A 19,280-nucleotide genomic window follows, 5' to 3' on the forward strand; every position below is an offset into this window, starting at 1 on the left:
AAAACATTTAAGCATTTGGAAACAGCAGACCAGGTGCACTGAGAGAATGGAGATGTGACTAGGACAAGAAAGCAGAACGAAGGGTGAAGGAACATTAGGTCAGTGTAGATCAGTAAATTGTGGGCACATCCACACAAGATGCTTTACTGCACAGTACAGCTAATTACTGTACGGTAAGTGTCAGCATTTATATATACAGATGCTTAGTGCACAGTAATTGCCTCTAATTGTGAGTAAATTTGCTACCTGCAAATGCAAGTGGCAACTTTACTTAAGATTACTTACTGCGTGCTAGCGCATGTGCAGATGCCTGACCAGGAATAAATGTGCTCCTGGTGAGCTGAGCAGAAGGGGGCTGAAGATTGCTCTCTGCTCCTGGATGCTGGCTGTTGCCAGGGTGGGTTTCACAGATTAATAGATTATAGAGTCGGAAGGGACCCAATGGATCATCATGTCCGACCCCCTGCCCCTGGCAGGAAAGAGGACCACGGTTAGGCGACTCCAGCCAGGTGATTGTCAAGCCTCCTCTTGAAGACCTCCAAGTTAGGTGATGGCACCACCTTTCTTGGAAGCCCATTCCAGACTCTGGCCACCCTTATTGTAAAAAAATTCTTCCTAATAACTAACCTAAATCTATTCTCCACTAGTTTGCACCCATTATTTCTAGTTACTCCCTGGGGTGCTCTGGTAAACAACGCAGCCGCAATTCCCTGCTGTCCTCCCCTGATAAATTTATAGGTGGCTACAAGGTCACCCCTCAGCAGTTTTTTTTATATGCTGAAGAGATCCAGATTTCTCAACCTCTCCTTGTAAGGTCTTTCATGGAGACCACTAATCATGTGAGTGGCCCTCCTCTGAACCCTTTCCAGATCCTCCGTGTCCATTCTGAAGTGCAGTGCCCAAAACTGGACACAGTACTCCAACTACAGCCTGACTAATGCTGCATAGAGGGGGAGCATCACCTCCTTCAATTTATTGGTCATGCATCTGCTAAAACACAAGGTGTGATTAGCTTTGTTGATGGCCTCGTTACACTGCCTGCTCATGTTCATCTTGGAGTCAACTATGACTCCAAGATCTCTCTCAGCCTCTGAGCTGCTGAAGAGGACCTCCCCCAACCTGTAGGTGTGCTGGGGATTCCTCCTTCCTAGGTGGAGTACCTTACATTTATCTTTGTTGAATTGCATCCTGTTTCGTTCCGCCCACTGATCTAACCTGTTCAGGTAAGCCTGTAACTGCTCCCAGCCCTCTGGTGTATTAACTTTGCCCCATAATTTGGTATCATCTGTGAACTTGGAGAGGGTGCTCACCACACCCTCATCCAAATCTCTGATGAAGATATTAAATAACACCAGCCTAAGGACTGAAGCCTGTGGGACCCCACTGCCCACTTCCTTCCAGGTTGAAAATGACCTGTCAACCACCACTGTCTGGGTGTGGTCCCTGAGCCAGTTAGCCACCCACGTGACTGTGTAGGCATTCTGCTAGCTTCTTTATGAGAATAGGATGCAAAACTGTGTCAAAGGCCTTCCTAAAATCCAGGTAGATGACATCAGCCTCCACTCCTGTGTTAAGGCAATGTGTGACCTGGTCATAAAAGGATCTACCTGTAACAAACCTGTGCTGGTTTCCTTTCAGCATCCTTTCCCTTGCTGGGCTTTCACAAATACTCTCTTTGATGATTTTTCTAGTATTTTTCCAGGGATAGAGGTAAGACTGACTGGCCTAAAGTTACCCAGCTCCTCCCTTCTCCCCCTCTTAAAAATGGGCACCACATTGGCCTTTTTGAGTCCTCAGGGACCTGTCTGGAGCACCATGAGAGCTCAAACAGCCATGCCAGTGGCTCAACAATGACACTGGCCAATTCCTTCACCACCCATGGATGGCGGTCATCCGGGCCGGCTGACTTGTACCCATCCAGCCCTTCCAAGTGCCCTTTAACTAAGTCAGCACTAACCTTTGGCAGTCTGGTGCCTTTTGGACATCTGTCTATGCTCAAGGTGGAAGGACTGTCTTGGTCAGTATTGAGGCATACTGAAGCAAAGAACTTATTGAAGAGCCCCAAGGATCACTCCCTTGAGAAACTTCTAACCCTCTTGGACCCCCATTAGCTCTTGAGTTCAGCCACCTCACTAACTAGGTTTCTAAGTTAACTAAAGTTGGCCTTTCTGAAGTCTAAAACTTTAGTATCACTGGATATTTTTCTCACCCTTCACTGGATAGTGAACTCTACCAAGTGGTGGTCACTATCACCCAGGTTACTGTGTACCCGCAGGTCTCCAACAAGATCATCGCCTGTTGCTAAGACCAGGTCTAGCAAGGCACTACCCCTGGTGGGACTGGACACCATCTGGGTCAGGGGAAGGTCCTGCACACAATGGAAGAACCTCCTTGAGCAGCTCTTTTTGGCCGCCTGTTCCTCCCAGCTGATGTCCGGGTAATTTAGGTCCCCCATGACCACTGCCTCCTTCGCCTGTGTGGCATCTGAAAGCTGCTTGGAGAATACCTCATCTAGCTATTTATCCTGGTGAGGAGGTCTGCAGTAGACCCCCACTACCAAGTCCTTTTCCCCTGGCCCCCCCTGGATCCTGACCCACAATGCCTTGGTATTCCCCTCCTCCACTCCTGCCTTGATGTTGGAAGAAGTGTACTGCTCCTTAACATGGAGAGCTACACCCCTGCCTTTTCTCCCCACTCTGTCTTGTCTATACAACCTGTACCCCTCAATACCTACCACCCAGTCATGCATAGAATCCCACCATGTTTCAGTTGAGCTGACTAGGTCATACTGTGCGCTAGCAAGCAGGAGTGTCAGTTACTCCTGCTTGTTCCCCATACTCCTGGCATTTGTGAAAAGACATTTTAACCCTCAGTGGGTGATCTTGGTCTCCCTTTACCTGGATGGCGTGTGTTCCTCTTGGTGCTTACCTGGTTAGTTCAGGTGCATTGTTTGTGGCTTTCCAACTCCTGAGTTCTCATCAACTGCTGATTCCTTGCCCCACCGTTGAACCTAGTTTAAAGCTCTTTGGAGGAGATCAGCCAACCTGCAAGAGAAAAGATGCTTACCTCTAGGAGAGAGAGGAAGATTGTCCCATCCTAGGAAGCATTCTCCCTGTAAGTGCTGGTCGTGGTTTCAGAATCTGAAATCCTCCTGAAATACCATCTCTGGAGCCACTGGTTGACTTCTCTGATGCGGGCATCATGGCGCTTTCGGCTGCTGCCAGCTGGAAGGACGGAGGAGAATACCACCTGTGCCACTGACTTCCTGAGCCTTACCCCCAGCTCGTGGAAGTCTTTCATGATGCAGTCCAGACTACCCCCAGCCACATCATTAGTTCCCACATGGACAAGGACTATGGGGTAGTATTCAGAGGGCTTGATGAGTTTAGGAATCCTTGCAGTGATGTCACTGATCTTAGCTCCAGGCATGCAGGAGACCTCTCTCATTATGGGATCTGGTCAGCAGATCAGCCCTTCCATGCCTCTCAGGATTGAGTCACCCACCACAATAACTTGGCATTTCTTCTTCTGCCTGGGCAGTGGTCCCACACTCTGCCTGGCAGTGGCTGCAGGGACCACTTCCTCTGTATCCTCCTCCGCTGGAGAATGTTCCTCTGCTGCCTCCTCTACTGGAGAATGTTCCTCCTCTGTCTCCTCCACCAAGGCTGCCAGGGCCCTGTACCTGTTCCCCAGATGCACTGGGGAAGCAGATGCCAGGTTCTGTTGCCCAGGTCTGGAGGTGACAGTCGTTCACTCCCCTGCTGCAGATTCCTGTTGTGACTAGGCTGTTGTGAGGTTTCACCGGTAGGCATCTGGAGCTGTAAGGAATGGAAGTACCTGTCGATCACAGCCTCATCCTCTCTGATCCCCCTCAGCCTGCTCAACACCTCCTTGAGTTCCCTCCCCTGCTCCTCCAGGTTTCTGTCACTGGATCCAGGACAGAGACAATGTTTCCCTCCACCTTGCAGCAGAGAGCTCCCAGTCCCCACTCCACGAACATGGGGCTGGGTGCTAGGAGATCCTTATCTACCAGTCTGAGCCCCACAGTTGTGGGGTTGAGGCTAGGAGATATCTCTCAGTGCCAGCCCCATGACTGCGGAGCCAGTTCTGGGAGAGCCTTATCTCCCAACACTGGCCCCATGACCTCGGATCTGGGGCTGGGAGCTCCCTGCTGCCTAGGCAGGGGGACATTTTCCCTGCCTGGGCTCTGGTGGTGGAGCTTGCCCTGGCAGCAGGCAGACCCCAGGGGTAGGGAACAATGTCCCAGCTCCTGCCAGGAGACAGCTGTCTCCTGACCCCTGGGCTAGCACCCTGGGGGAGCATAGAGCTCGCCTTGGCTACTGTATGGGCTCATTGCAGGGCCATCAGGAGCAGGAGCAGTCTGCTGCTAGGAGCACCAAATCCTCTTCTGTGTCCCTGTACATGTAGATATGTGCCTGGGAGAGTTTACTTTTGAGTAGTTTACTCAAGAGTAAACTGCTTTCAGATTATTTGAACATGTAGATGCACCCCATGACATCAAGGAAAAAAGCGGGAGGTTTCACAGCTGCATAATACACTGCATAAGCTATTGTTTGAATTTGCAGATTATGTGGCTGACATGCAAGTTATATAACACTAAGGGTGGTTGCACGTTTTAAAAAAAGAGTGGCATTTTAAATTTAACACCTTCCGCACTGAGCCCAGTTCATGTCCAGAAGATGCTGCATGTTAGTTGGACCTGGCTCACCTAATATCTGTGTAGATTGGGCACTTTAGTGGGGCTCTTTCATCACTTGTATCTAATAGATGTTTGAATCAGGTTTAGATAGAAGTGCCAAAAAGCCCTGCTGAAGGACTTGAACTATACAGATTCTGTGGAGCTGGGGCGAATTAACACACTGCTTTTTCCAGTGAGGTGTGTATTTTGGGTTTTGTTTTTTTTAATGTCTGCAAGCTTTAATTTTTAGTTTTCCTCTATTGCAGCACTTAAGTATTGGCAATATTGACCTTGAAGATTTTTTACTCCTTCAGATTTTTAAAAGCAGAATCTCTTATAGCTTTGAAACAGGCTTGATGAAAAAGCACCTCTTCAAATGCTAGACTCAAAGATCAATGCACAAAATGGGGGTTTCATAAGTTAGCCAATTTACTCATGACTAGGCTAGTTGAGTGTTAAAATTACAGATTTCCACAGCTTTTAAAGCACCGAGGTCTAGAAATATGAACCTTTTCACAAAGAAACAGTTCTTAATTAGGAATAGATTTGAATACAATTTTTACATTCAAATCATTTCAGATGTTAAGAAAGGAGTCAGACTTGAACCTCATTTTCCCCCGTAATGTGCTATCAAGATACAGCAGCTCTGCTATGAGGCCTACAGTAAAACTGCAATGTTATACATGTTGGAAAGTGCAATAAATCTTTAAACCATTCCAGTACTACATACTGTAGGCAGTGTACAGGTTAGAGTCTTCATAAAGGAGCAATAGTTTCTGCAGAGAAAACTCCATAGCAAAGAACTGAAAATAGTTCTGTTTATAGTCAACTTCAAAGACTTTGCTGTCAGAGTGTGTCTGTGTTTTCTATGGGTTTTAGAGCTTAATGCTAAAATATTCTTAGTCTCAGGATAGTAATAGCTAGTTAGTACAGAAGAGTATGTAGAAAATTAGACCTGAACTACATGAACTGTGATCCAGGAGAAAAACCTGGAATTGTGGATTCATTCAATATATCAGCTTGAACAAATGGGTTGCCCCATCAACTCCACAGGTAGGTGTTCTCATGTATGTTAGTCATTGAAAGTCACAGACTTCACCAAACTTTAATTTGGTTTGGCTTTGCATAAACATTATGTTCTGTTGCAAATCTATCTTGATTTTATGTTAGAATCTAATTCTCTAGCCCTGCTCATATTAAACCTCTGTTTTTAATATTGGACCATTGCCAAGACTGACCACTGAGGTAACAAGATGGTTTTTAATTCCAGCCTGCTGCTTTCATTCTTCTGCTAGTTTGTTTCACCACACAAGGCATGGATTTTGTACTAAGGATACTGAAATTCAGATCCTTATTGACATTTCTGTAGATTTGTCTCGTGATGTGATGAGCCATAGTTACTGTTGCTCAAAGGTCTCTCTCTTTCCCTTCAAGAAAGTTACACAGTACTTTGCAAACAACAAAACCAGGAATTTGCTGCATCTTCTTCTTTTTCCTATAAAGTGTAACATAGTTGTTTTACTATGATAACCTAAAACACAGTATCTGGACGTCTTAATTTGGAAAAAGGTTTTTATTTGTTTGTTTGTTTGTTTGTTTTCACATAATAATGAGATTGCTGGGGAGAATTAAAAAAAACCAAGGGAAGGCAAATTTTTTTCCAGAGCCAGCAATTTGAATATTGGCTGGTTGTACAGCAACTTTTCTTAAGAGAGGGCTTCAGAATGTAATCAATTAAAGAAGGGATCTGATTTACTTTGTAATTGTTTTTCTGTCTATATGAATGATGCAAAGGTATATTGGAAGAATTTACTTTACTATTCTATGTCTTTTCTAAAATAACAGGCTTAGCAGTTGATTTATGGGTTTTTTGTTTTGTTTTTGTTGTTCTGTCTGTAGGTGAGAAAAAGGTTAATTTGCTTGAGAAATCATGTCTATGCCTGAGAAGGTCAACTTGCTCCATCATCGTGTTCTGTAGTCTGAAGCTGACCTGAACCCAAACAACTCAGTTTATTGAAAAAAAAAGTCCTCTTTTTTTCTCTCTTTTTCCATTATATTTCCTCTAGTATCAAGTTTCTTTCACACCTTCACAGTATAGGTATTTGTGACCTATTTTGGTTTAATATATAATCACCCTGTTCAGCATCTGATCCTGTTTCCACTTAAATTATTTTTTATAGCTATCATTGCATGCTAAAAGTATGAACTTCATCTTAAATTGTGCTAAGTTCATATCTTCTCCATCACTTTAGCTGATCAAGGACCAGATCAACACTTGGAATAACTCAGAGGAATTTAAATGCTGTCCTTATTTGCAATGGCTAAAACTTCCCAAAGATCAGTTGAGTAAATGGATGCTTCAGGTGTACCACACCTGCTCTTGACATGCCCCTCTCAGTAATGTTGAGCACTTGCAACTAACAATGTAGTCCAAGTGAGTAGTAATCCTGAGGAAATAAGCACCTCTCAAGTTGCATCTCCTTGTAAATTGACAGTGTTAGAAACAATACGCAAGCAAATGGACAAATATATGGGACAAAAAAGAAACAGAGCACTCCAAGTTGCAAATCAATAGCAAAATACTTTAGATGTCTACAAGCTTGATTTTGAGGTAGGAACAATGCAGTGAATGTGAATCCTAGTGATTTAATGGTAAAAAACTTATTAGCCTTGCCCTGTAGCTTCAGTGGGATGGTTTCTATGGGTAAGACCAGGAGGATTTAGCCAAAGAATACTTTGAAGTACCAGTGGAGTTATCAGGGCAGTAAGAGCACTCTCAGATGCTACTTAAGATAGTATTAAAGATTAAAAATCCCTTTCCAAACAAATATTTTTATATTAAATGTAACAGAAGCTGTTTGAATGTCTGTTAATCCTGCACCCATCATCATGGTCTCTGAACACTTAGACTAGTGATTTACAACCTTCTTTCATTTGCAGCCCCCTAAAAAAATTTTAATGGAGGTGCAGACCCATTTTAATGTTAAGTGTGGGTATACTTTTGAATAATCATAATAATCTTTTGTTGACCTCTTAGACATAGTCTGTTGACTGCAAGGGTCCACAGACCAGAGCTTGAAAACCACTGACTTGAGAGAATGAGACTTTTGGCTTAGTTCCCCAGTATATTTGTCTGTTTTCCCTTTTCTCCTCCTCTCCTGCTCTGTTCTTTTTATCTTATCTAATCACACTAAATTCTTGTACAATTATTATCATGGGATATCTGAGCAACCCTGTATTTAATTTTTTTCCCAGGTATGAGAATATGGGCTATTATTGGAATGTTATAGAATGCTACTGCAGATACTAATTAAATATTGTATCTATGTTCTTGTTTAATTATATTTTCCAGTTTTATGTTTGAGCTTAAAAACAACATTACCTGGGTTTGCTATATATATTCTACCCACACTCATTGTATTAGATTATGAAACCAATGTTTTATAACATGTATGTTTTGTTCCTTTTTCTTATTCTATACAATTGTCCTAAATTCATTAATTATATTATTTTGTTTGCAAAATAAAGTTTCAGTCCTTCAAACCCTTATGCCTGTACTTAGCCAAATATTTCAAAGGAATTAGTAGGTTGCCATGGCACAATTTTCATAAATAGGCTCCTCACAGAAGTTAGAAGGATCAGACCCACAGATTCTGTTTTATGAAGCAGACTTTTCTGTACTTCACCTGAAGTGTTGGTAACACTGGGGTTTATGAAATGTGAAATAGCGTCCAGACAACAATATGCAGTATAATCATATCAAGTCATATATGAAGTGCCATTCATTCATATATATTAAAAAGTATGTTAAAGCAAGTACAGTATGTGAAACTCTAATATTAAAACACAGTCTTCTAGTACTTGACCTCCAATTCACATGGGCAGCCCTGTTTAAAACAGAGCCTGAAGCACATAGTGGGATTAAATATGTGCTTAAATACTTTGCTGAATCCAGACTAAAGTTATTCAGTGAAGAAGCACTCATTTACTAGAGTGCACAAGAGCTGTAGGCCTGTGCAAAGTAGCGAGTATTCAATCCAGATTTGGATTCAGCCGATTCAGAGGGACAATGATTTCATTCAATGATTTGAATCACTGTCCCAATTTGGTTTGGCTGATTTGGATTCGAAGGTTTGACACCTATTTGGAGATTTGGACATAAATTAAACAGGCAACAGTCCTTGAGGATGCTGGACACAGCTGCCTCCATCTGGGAAGTCTGTTGTGGAGGGCAGATGGGGGAGGGAAGGGGCATGGGGGCACAGATCAATGACCCCACAGGGAGGGAGGGATTGGGACTGGGGCTGGGACAAGCTGCCCAGCCAGGGCAAAGTGTTGTGGGATTGCGGGAATGGGGCTTCTGCCACTGCATGCCGCCATGTGCTGTTGGTCCGGGGGGGGGGAGGGAGACCATGAGAGTGGGTGTATTGCCCTGGAGCTGTGTGGGGCAGGCTGGGCGAGGCCCATATCCACTTGAAGCACAGCCCTGGCTCCGCCTGCCCTGTAGAGTGCAGCGGACCGGGGTCTATGGGAGGGCTGCAGCCACCCTAAAATTCTCCATAACTCGTGCTGCCAGCCCCCCCCCCGATCTGGGTGCATGCACCCACCATCATACCCTGCCACTGCTCACCCAGCAAGGCAAAGCCACAGCTTGTCTGGGAGGCATGGGAAGGCTGGGTGAGCAGCAGGAGGGCATAGCTCCTGTTCCCAATGTGTTCCACCACCTGCAGAGCGCAGCCTGGCCTAGCCTGCCCCACACAGGTCTGGGGCCAGACACCCACTCCCATGCCCCCCCGGACCAACAGCACATGGTGGCATGCAGTGGTGGGAGCCCCACTCCCCCAGACCTGTGCCCCTCTGCCCTGGCTGGGCAGCTTGTCCCAGCCCCAGTCCCAATCCCTCCCTCCCTGTGGGGTCATTGATCTACCCCGCCCATGCCCCTTCCCTCCCCCCTCCATCCACCACAACAGACTTCCCAGCTGGAGGCAGCTGTGTCCAGCATCCTCAAGGACTGCTTCCTCTTTAGTTTATGACTGAATCTCCGGATCGGCGTTGAATCTTTTCTGAATTGATTTGGAGGCTTCCAGTTTGATTCAGAGCTTTTAAGGATCTTCCAGTTCTATTTGGATTTGGAGATTTGGCTGCCAAATTGGGCCGAACCTCCCCTGAATTGAATTGGCTACCAAGGCTTTGCACAGCCCTACTGCATAGGTTTAAAAATTTGTTTCAGAGAAGCTAGTGGTTACTTTTACTGTACTAAGCAATTTATATATGCTGCTCCCATCAACATCAGTTAAAGTAATGCACATTACTGCAACTCTGTGTATGCTAGTGTAGCAAAACCCCCAGTTTTTCTTTTTTAAAAAATTTTAAAATGCATTCCCTCCCCTTCCCCAACCATTTCTGACTTTTTCTCTCCTTCTCTATTCCCTATAGATAAGTGTAAGTGATCTAAGACATAGGATAAGCTTCAGCATTTTATTTTGGTAGCAAGTTGTATTTGTTTTGTTTTTTCTCTTTTATATTGTATAATTATTATGTTTATATTGATTTTTACCATTCTATATTACTGTTTTACTGATACTGTATGATTTAGGTAAGTTAGCATAAGTCATGTCAAGTTTCCATTTTGTTTGTCAAGTCTCTGTCTTGTCCGCATGCCCTGTTGTGTAACCTATGACTCATACAATCCCTCCTATGTAATTTGGTTCCTGAATGAATGGGGATGAAGGAGGGTGCTTGAGAGACAATGGCAGTAGGTCTAAAAATAGCTCCTTCTGAATGACTGAGCCATCAAAACCAATACCTGGACCAATGACCCAGCCATTGGAACCACCCTCAGCATTCAAGAAACAAAAGATGAGGCAACCCATCATTGTACCAAGGCTGCACATGCTCTGTATGAACACCTGGAACCCTCTGGAACAGGACTGACATGTCCTGGACATGTCCTCCCCATAGGAGATCAGAGGTAGTCTGCCCCATAAAAAGGAGTAGTGAAGATTGACTCCTTGGGACACCCTCTCCATCTGGACCAGCACCATGACACACCACCTATCCACCCAGAGGCCCTGCTGGCGACCCCCCTCTGGACAACACCTGCTGGACAAAGACCCCTTTCCAGCCTTGATAGGTAGCTATCACCCCCACGCTCTCTTCAACCGAGGACTTGGACTCTTGTTTCTCTTCCCTACCTGGACTCCAACCCTTCCACTGAATCTCTTTCTCCTTCTGCCATTGTGAGTACTTATGTATATATGTGGGAACCAATAACTTCATGGGGCTGTGTAGTGTGTTGTCTGTTTAATAAACCTGTTATTTTGAAACCCCGAGTTGGGTTTCTGTCTGTTTTCTGACTGTTTCCTCCTTGCCACCACTTATCTGCCCCCCAGACTCCCGTCAGTTTCTGTTTCCAGCCCCAAGCTCCCAGCTTTCAGCCTCAGTTTCCAGCCCCAAGGTTTCTGCCTTAGTTTCTTTTCTGGCTGTCTCCTCCTTGCGACCAGGGTTTTTCCCTTGCACCAGTGACCTCAAGTAACCCTGGGGCCACTTGACCTTAAGTAACCTCAAGCCTCAGTTCCTCAGCCCAGCTTCTCTCTAGTCTACTGGTTCTAATCCTGATTCCAGCAACTTTCACTCCTTACACTTTCTCTCTCACCTTAATCTTCCCTCAGGGATCCCAAGTACCCCAAACACACACATACATATTGTACCATCCAAGTTAGGAACTCACTTCTGTGTATGTGTAGGTGGGTGGTATGTGTGTGAACTGGTGAATATACACACATATATATGTCATCATGTGCATGATGTACGAATTAGTGATCCGTGTGTGGGTATTGACAACTGATTGTTGTCTAATTTTTGGTGTGTAGTGTGTATGTGCTTGAATTGGTGATAGGTATGCACGTGCCTAGGCTGGTTTGGATGTGTATGTGCCTGAGTTGGTAGTGTGTGTGTGTGTATGTACCCAATTGATTTGTGTGTTTGTATATGTGCAATTGTGTCACACCCTCCTGTCTAACAGCACAATATTGAGAGCCTAAGAGTTGGCCTGACTCCACAGGATAACACTAGCAAGGATACCTGGAGTTGCCAAGGTAGGTTGCTAATGCCCTATTGTAGCTCAGTATTATGTTCAGTTTGGCAGCAAGTAAACATTTCTGTCTGCACTGCATTATGGGAACTGGCAATGCTACTTACTGCCCGCAGGGATGGAAAGGCACTCCTAGAGAAGAGAGGGCCAGATCTTTTTCTAGCTTATTAGATGCCTAAGCGTAATCCTATTCCACCCTGCTGGAGTCCCTGAAATCCCTTAATGTACCTGCTTTAGTAAGAGGTGGTCCCTTTACCATAAGACTGAGTCACAAAAAAACCAGGAGGAGGAAGAGGACCCATCCAATTTTGTACCAACAGTTTTTCAGGGATGGGAACAGGATGGAATAGGATCACATTTAGGCATTTAAATCCACTTAGGTCCCTAATAAATGGAATAGGATCTGTCCCACAGAGGATCTATACAGCATAATTCAGTGTCACTGAAAGAGATTGAAACTAGCTGTGAATGATCTCACTTGATTACTGGAAAAAAATATAGCTTCACGTTGCCATATAGACATACCTTTACTATTAAGCTTCAGCAGGGAGAAGGGTTAGAGGATTGGTCCCTGGTTTGGCTTTGCTTGAAGTCTGAGGTCCAGCTCTACAAAATAACTCAGGCTTTCCGTTGTCATATTGAAGCAATGCTTGGAAATAAAAGGGGTTAATGAAAACCATAGTGTAGAAACATTGTTTCATTTTGTGCCTTGGTTTATGTCTTATTGTAGGTCTGGCTTACTGCTTCTGACTCTTTTATACGATTATCTGCCCTTGCAACAATAAAATACATCTTTCACCAAACACTTGCTTTGTCACTGCTTATTTGTTTTGCTGATATCTTCCAATAGCATGGTTTGAAATGAAAGCATTATTCATGAACCTGTAACCTCCAGAAAAATGATGGCAATATCTGGAGAGAGTAAAAAGGGATTTTCTATGGCTTTTTGACAGGCATAACTTAATGAATCCAATACCAATCCCAGTTTCACCTAAACCAGTTAGAATGCCATTAAAATCAATAGTTTTATGAGCTGCACTGTATTCAATGTACTTGTTCATATCTTTACCAGATGATACTGTACATTTGCAATTTACTTAATTTTATTGTCTTAAAAATAGTAAACATGTACTACTTTTTCCAGTAGTGAAGAAGAGTTTCCTTATTTATATTATATATAATATAATAAATACCAGCAATAATTATAATCCAAAGTTGTCCATTAATACAGGTTCAAAAATAAGTGCCTTCTTATAGAGGATTCAAGTTAACACCTGGATTTCTTTTAAAGAGCTGTGTAGCGGAGGTAAGGAAGGATGCAATAAAAGACTTAATTTTAACTAGAACACTATATTATATACATCAAATGCTAATTAGACACACAATTGGGATAATAAAAAGGTTACATGCAGGATGTATTAGAAACCACTCCTAAATTATGGTTATCTGGCCATTACAACTTTTACTTTCTGCTGGGTGCACCCAGGGAAAGCATCTGCCTCTTCCAAAAGGTTCAGTTAAAATACTACTCAGGAAATGTAGTTGACTTCTTGAGGAAGCCATCTGGTTTATGCTGGTATGTAAGCATTTAGAGCCCAATCCTATGGTTCTTACTTGTGTTGTTAAAATGAATATATGCAAATGCTTTATGTAGCATTAACCCAGCAGTAATTACCACTATATGGAAACAGTTGGTTTAGGTTCTTTAAAAAAAGATCTTACAGAATTTATTAGCATAGTCACTTTAGAAGTTTTGTTTGTCCTTCAGTTTAAGTATGTTATCAAAGCTTATATTGGGTTTCAGTACTAATGTCTTAAGTTCCATTTTTCCCCACAAGTCCTTGCTTCACCAAAAACACTTAAAATATGCATGAAATATTACTCTACACCCTATATGTAAAATTTCAGGGTTCAGGTTGGATACAGCTTGTTTGTCCAGTAAATTCACCTAGCTCTTGTCTCAAGACTAGTTGAGATACTGTGGAATTTAAACTTCAATTAATGTAAATAAATAAATAAGAATACATACAAGCAGTTTATGAAGAGCATCTCTCAAATTTGATCTGATGTGCTGAAGCTTTGCCTGTCCACACAGAGCCTGTCTGTCTAATAACAATTGCTGTATGAGTTGCTCATTTCACTGGGATGATAAATTATTGATAACTACATCTCAAATGAGGAAAATTTAAATTTCATTGTTGCTAGATATTAAGGTGCTGACAACCCAGCTACAGTGCTTCTTTAGTGGTGCCAGGTACAGGAGTAACACTAGGGTGTGGGACTTCCAGGGTGGATGAGGGTGGCCATTTTCAGTGTCTATGTAGGACTATAGGAGAGCACTGTCTGTGGTGGGATCAGGCAGTTGTATGAAAAGGTTTGCTGAGGCAGGGTGCAGGCTTGAGGAGGGGAAGACCTTTTTAGATCAGTAAAAGTTAAGATTCTCATTTTACCCAGGAATTTCAGGTGCCTTCTGAGAGCCCTCAGAGAATGGCTGGAACCCATAAGGAAAACAGGAGCTTAACTGGAAGCGAGAGGAGAGAAGTTGCTTTTGCACACACTATGGCTGACCTCGGTGGCTAAAACTAGTTTCCTCCAATCTAAGTCTGGGGCTATTTTGCTGTGACTATGAAGACTTGTGATGCAGGGGCTTAGGTTTATGTCCCAACTAAAACTAATGTGCTTAGCAGCCAGAGTGAGAGGACTTGAAGACAGAATTTATGCCTAACTGCAGAAAAGCACCCTCCTCCAATGCCCTCATCTCCTACAGCCATGTTTTAGCAGCCACCACAGTGTGTCACAGCAGGGCTTACAAACATAGTTCCTTTCCAACCTCTCCATTTCCTGTTGAGTACAGTGCGTCATTTTTAGTGTGTCTGTTTATACTCTCAAATGAGGAGATGTGAGAAATGGATTGAGAGAACAGTGGGTTGACAATGAGACAAGGGGCGGTTCCAGAATCCAGAGAAGAGTTGAAAGTGCTTCAAAGAGGTGACACGGAGGAGAGAAAAAATGAGTGAAGGATTCTGCAAAAAGAAATGGGGGAGACAACCCACTGTGCTTCCATGGTAGCAGTGCTGCTGCTCTCTGCAATGCTTCCCATTCATATTGGCTTACTGCAATCTTGTGAAAATTTTCTGATGGTTCTTATTTGCTGCCTTGACCCATAGGTGCTAATTGCCACTGAGCAGTGATGAGTCTTCAGAAGGCACTGTGCAGAATGCACTGCAGGTGGTTCTGCTGCTCTTTTCCTCCTGCTGAAGGAGGGTGATGGGTTGTGATAAGGAAGGTACTATGGTTGTTGGGCAGACTAGACCTTGTGGTGTTTGGAAATCACTCAGAGTGAAGGAATCTGACAGAGCTCTGCATAGGTGCCAACTTTTATTTTTGCTTTGGGGGACCTAAGTTAATGGACATGTGGAAAGACGTATGTATGTCAGTTAACAGACCTCTTCTTGAGAGGGGCCTGGGCCCTTGGTCCCCTATGTACTCTGCACCTCTGGAACTCTGGCTTGTTCATTAGGGCTGTGTGAAATTTCACTGGCTGCTTCATCTTGACAGTGTTTTGAGCAATTTTATGATTGCAATGATACTCTAACCAGAGATTGTGAATAGAGGTTTTCTTTGGGGAATATGTCATTTGGAGATTTTTTGGAGAGCTGTGTATGCTGGGGCAGAACCAAATGGAAGGATTTTGGGTGTGGGACTGACAGAGAGTTCTATTATTCATGGGAGAGCCTGAGTGTAGGTTTATGCAAGTAATTACTAATTCAGGAAATTATTAAGGGGGATGTGTATATGTGAATGGGGGAGTAAAATTAAAAATTGTTTTGCAGAATGTTTATGGAATTAATAAGGTGGACCTGTGTATACAGTGTGGGGGAAGGAGGGGTGAAGCAAAATTGAACGGTACTTCAAGGCACGCTTAACTTAAATGTGCCTGGTTTAAACGTATTATTTTTACGTTGGAATATGTGGACTATTATGTCAAACTAAAACACAGCAATTCTCCCACTTAGTGTATGTGTATTGTACAATTTGTGTGGATATCTTTAGAAGTGTTATGTATATGTTGTTACATTTGCTTGGGGATTGAGGAGGGAACAGCAGAACTGCAGGCAGGGTACTGCTCTTGGAATAAACAAGCTTTAACTTTCTATAAGCTTAACTTCTTAATCTTCTGAAAACTATACGTGGTACCAGGAATGGGGTACGATGAAAAAATATGGAGCACCTTGGAATTCCAGAGGAGTTAAAGCTGTCCATCCATGTAGCAGAAAACTGGAAGAAATTTAAGTAGAGCTTCACCATATATATGGTGGCCAGTGGAGCTACAGAGAAGGAAGATTCATTTAAGGTAACTATTTTTTGAAATTTAGCAGGCCCAGATGCTCTGTCTCTTTATAATAGCCTACAACTGTCAGAAGCAGAACAAAAAAGCTATAGCACAGTAATAAAAAGGTTTGAGGAATATTGTATACCCAAACAAAATGAAACCTTTGAACGGTATTATTTCCACATGAGACAGCAGAAAGAATGTGAGACAATAGAGAAGTTTACCTGAGACTGCTGAGCCAGACATACAACTTTGGAGACCTAAAAGAGTTCATGGTATTGGGTATAAGGGATACAAGCCTCAGGAAAAGGCTGTTAGAAAATCTTGAGCTTAATTTGGAAAAGGAAGTTAGAATGTGCCAAATGGCTGAGATAACAAATGTCAGGCTGCAGAAGCTGGAGACAAAAACAGAAGAAGTTGAACTAGACAAGGTTATAAGACTGCAAAAACTTAAGGCGACACACAGACAATACATAAAGGAGGCCCTCACTATGAAGCAGAAAAGTGGAGGCCAAAGAGAATTCCTTGAAGAAACAACAGTCAGCTGCAGATATTGTGGGGGTTACCACAAACCCATACAATGCCCTGCATTTGGTAAGCACTGAAACAAATGCAAAAGACCCAATCACTTTGCAAGAGTTTGCAGAAAGAAGCAGAATGCAACACTTAAGAAACAGCAGGTGCATGCACTATGCAGTGAGGAAAAGGAAGAATTCTTCATTAGCACAATACAAGAAGTTTATTCTTCTGAGGATTGGACAATTGCCATGCACACCAATAGACTAATGGTACCTTTTAAATTAGGTACAGGGGCACAGATCAGTGTAATACCAGAATACACTATTTTAAAAATGAAAACTAAACCTGTGTGCTATGAGATTAAGAAAGAAAGATTAAGGGAATATAATGGAAATACGATTGCAACCAAGGGTATTTATGCACTGAATGTTAGATACAAGGGTAATAGAGTAAACATTCAGTGTGTAAGTCTCAGGAAGGCTAGTGCCAAATATTGGGTTGTGAATGTATAAAACTCTAGGTTTGATTAAGAGAATGTATGCCACCAAAGGATTATAAAGCAAGAACATAGAAAAAGAGTTTTATGATGTGTTTCAAGGCATAAGGAAACTGTCAACTGAGTACAAGATAGAATTAAGAGAACCAAATACTCCCACCATACATGCTTCAAGAAACATTTGTCTTGTACTAAGGGAGAAACTGAAAAAGGAATTAGATAGATTAGTTAACATAAACATAATAGAAAAAAAAATAGAACAACCAACTGCTTGGGTTCATTTTCTGGTCATAGAAAAAAATGATGGAACCTTGAGATTGTATCTGGATCCTCAGCAAATGAACAGGTACACCAAAAGGGAGCATTTCCCCATTCCTATCAGGGAAGAGGTTTTTGGCAACATGGCAGAAGATAAATATTTCTCTACATTTGATTCCTCTTCTGGGTTTTGGCAAGTTCCTTTAGAAAAAAATAGCATTAGATTATAGACCTTCAATACACCCTTATGAACATATTGCTTTCATAGGCTTCCTTTTGCATGATGTTCTGCCTCTGAAATATTTCACAGAAAGGTGTAACAAATTTTTGAAGGTCTTGATGGAACTATGGTTTATATTAATGATGAATTAGTTTGGGGAAATACTATGGAAGAACAAGACTTGAGGCTAAGAAAAGCACTAGAAAGAGCTTACAGAGCAGGTTTGAAACTAACAAACAAAAAATGCAAATTCAGGGTCAAAGAAATAACATATCTGGGAGAAAAGCTGTCTGAGAAAGGGGTGCAAATTAATCTTGCAAGTGTTAAAGCCATTACAGACATGCCATCCCCTACAGATAAGGCAGGAGTGCAAAGGTTACTGGAAATAATAAATTTTGAAGGGAAATATTTACCTAACTTAACAGAGCAGAACAAACACTTCAGGTCACTCCTATGAAAGAATGCTCAGTGGACATGGGAACATGAAGCTGAATTAAAAAATGTGAACGAAAAAATGATGAAAACTCCGTTACTAAAATATTATGAACTTAAAAGACCCATTAAATTGTCAACATATTCTTCTAAAGAAGGCATTGGAACAATTTTGCCTCAAAAACATGGAGATAGCTGGAGACCAGTAGCATATGCATCTAGGCCACTCTCTAAGTCAGAGTGTCTATATGAACAAATTGAGAAAGTTTAGCTTTGGTATATGGCTGTAAGAAATTTCATATATTGATCTATGGGAAGCCTGTGGTAGCTGAAACTGATCATAACTTTTTGGTAACTATAGCAAAGAGGGATGAGTCCAGACAAACACGCATGTGCCTCTTGCAGCCTCTCAAAACCCTTTGAGAGGCTGCAAGAGGCATGTGCGGGAACAAAAAAAATGTTCCCCATGCTGCAAATTTGCATTTCAGGGGCAAAATTAGACCCCTGGGCAGCCCCCGATCACTGCCCCGCCAGGCCCCATCCTCTGCCTGCCCCCTGAGGTGCCCAATCACTGCCAGGCCCTGGGTGACAGTGGCAGCAGCCCCAACTGCATGACAGTGCACAGAGCTATGTGATGCCCTGCTGACCCAACCCGCATCCATGTGATGGGGCAGTGGCAGCGTTGGTGCCAGGTGGCCAGGGCTGGACCCCACTTCCCCCCGCTGCCCCATGCTGTGTGTGTGTGGGGGGGGCTCTGCTACACAGCCCCAGTGACCCCAACAGCAGCTGCTACTGCTGGTGAGTGCCACGCTTTTTCTTTTTCTTTTTTTTTTTTTAAGTGCAAGGAGGCTGGGGGCAGGTGGGGCAGCCATCGGGGTCTAGGGGTGCAAGCAGGGGCTGGGACTAGGTGGGGAATCCATTGGGAGGTCTTGGGGTGCAAATGGGGGGTGAGTCTGGGCAGGGAAGCCATTGGGGGAGCTGGCAGGGGATGAGGCCAGGCAGGAGAGCAATCCGGGGAGATGGGGGAGAAAATGGGGTTGAGGCACATGGGCCCTGAAGAAGGGGTGGTAGCCCCTGCAGGGGCCATGTGGCCCCTGTTGGGAGTCTGTAACCCCTGTTGGGGGGCTGTGGCCCCTGTAGGGGGGCAGTCATAGTTTCATAGTTTCATAGTTTGTAGGGTCGGAAGGGACCTGAGCAGATCATCTAGTCCGACCCCCTGCCATGGCAGGA

The sequence above is a fragment of the Crocodylus porosus genome, unplaced genomic scaffold (genome assembly GCF_001723895.1).
Source record: "Crocodylus porosus isolate Cpor-Errol unplaced genomic scaffold, CroPor_comp1, whole genome shotgun sequence".
Lineage (NCBI taxonomy): Eukaryota > Metazoa > Chordata > Crocodylia > Crocodylidae > Crocodylus > Crocodylus porosus.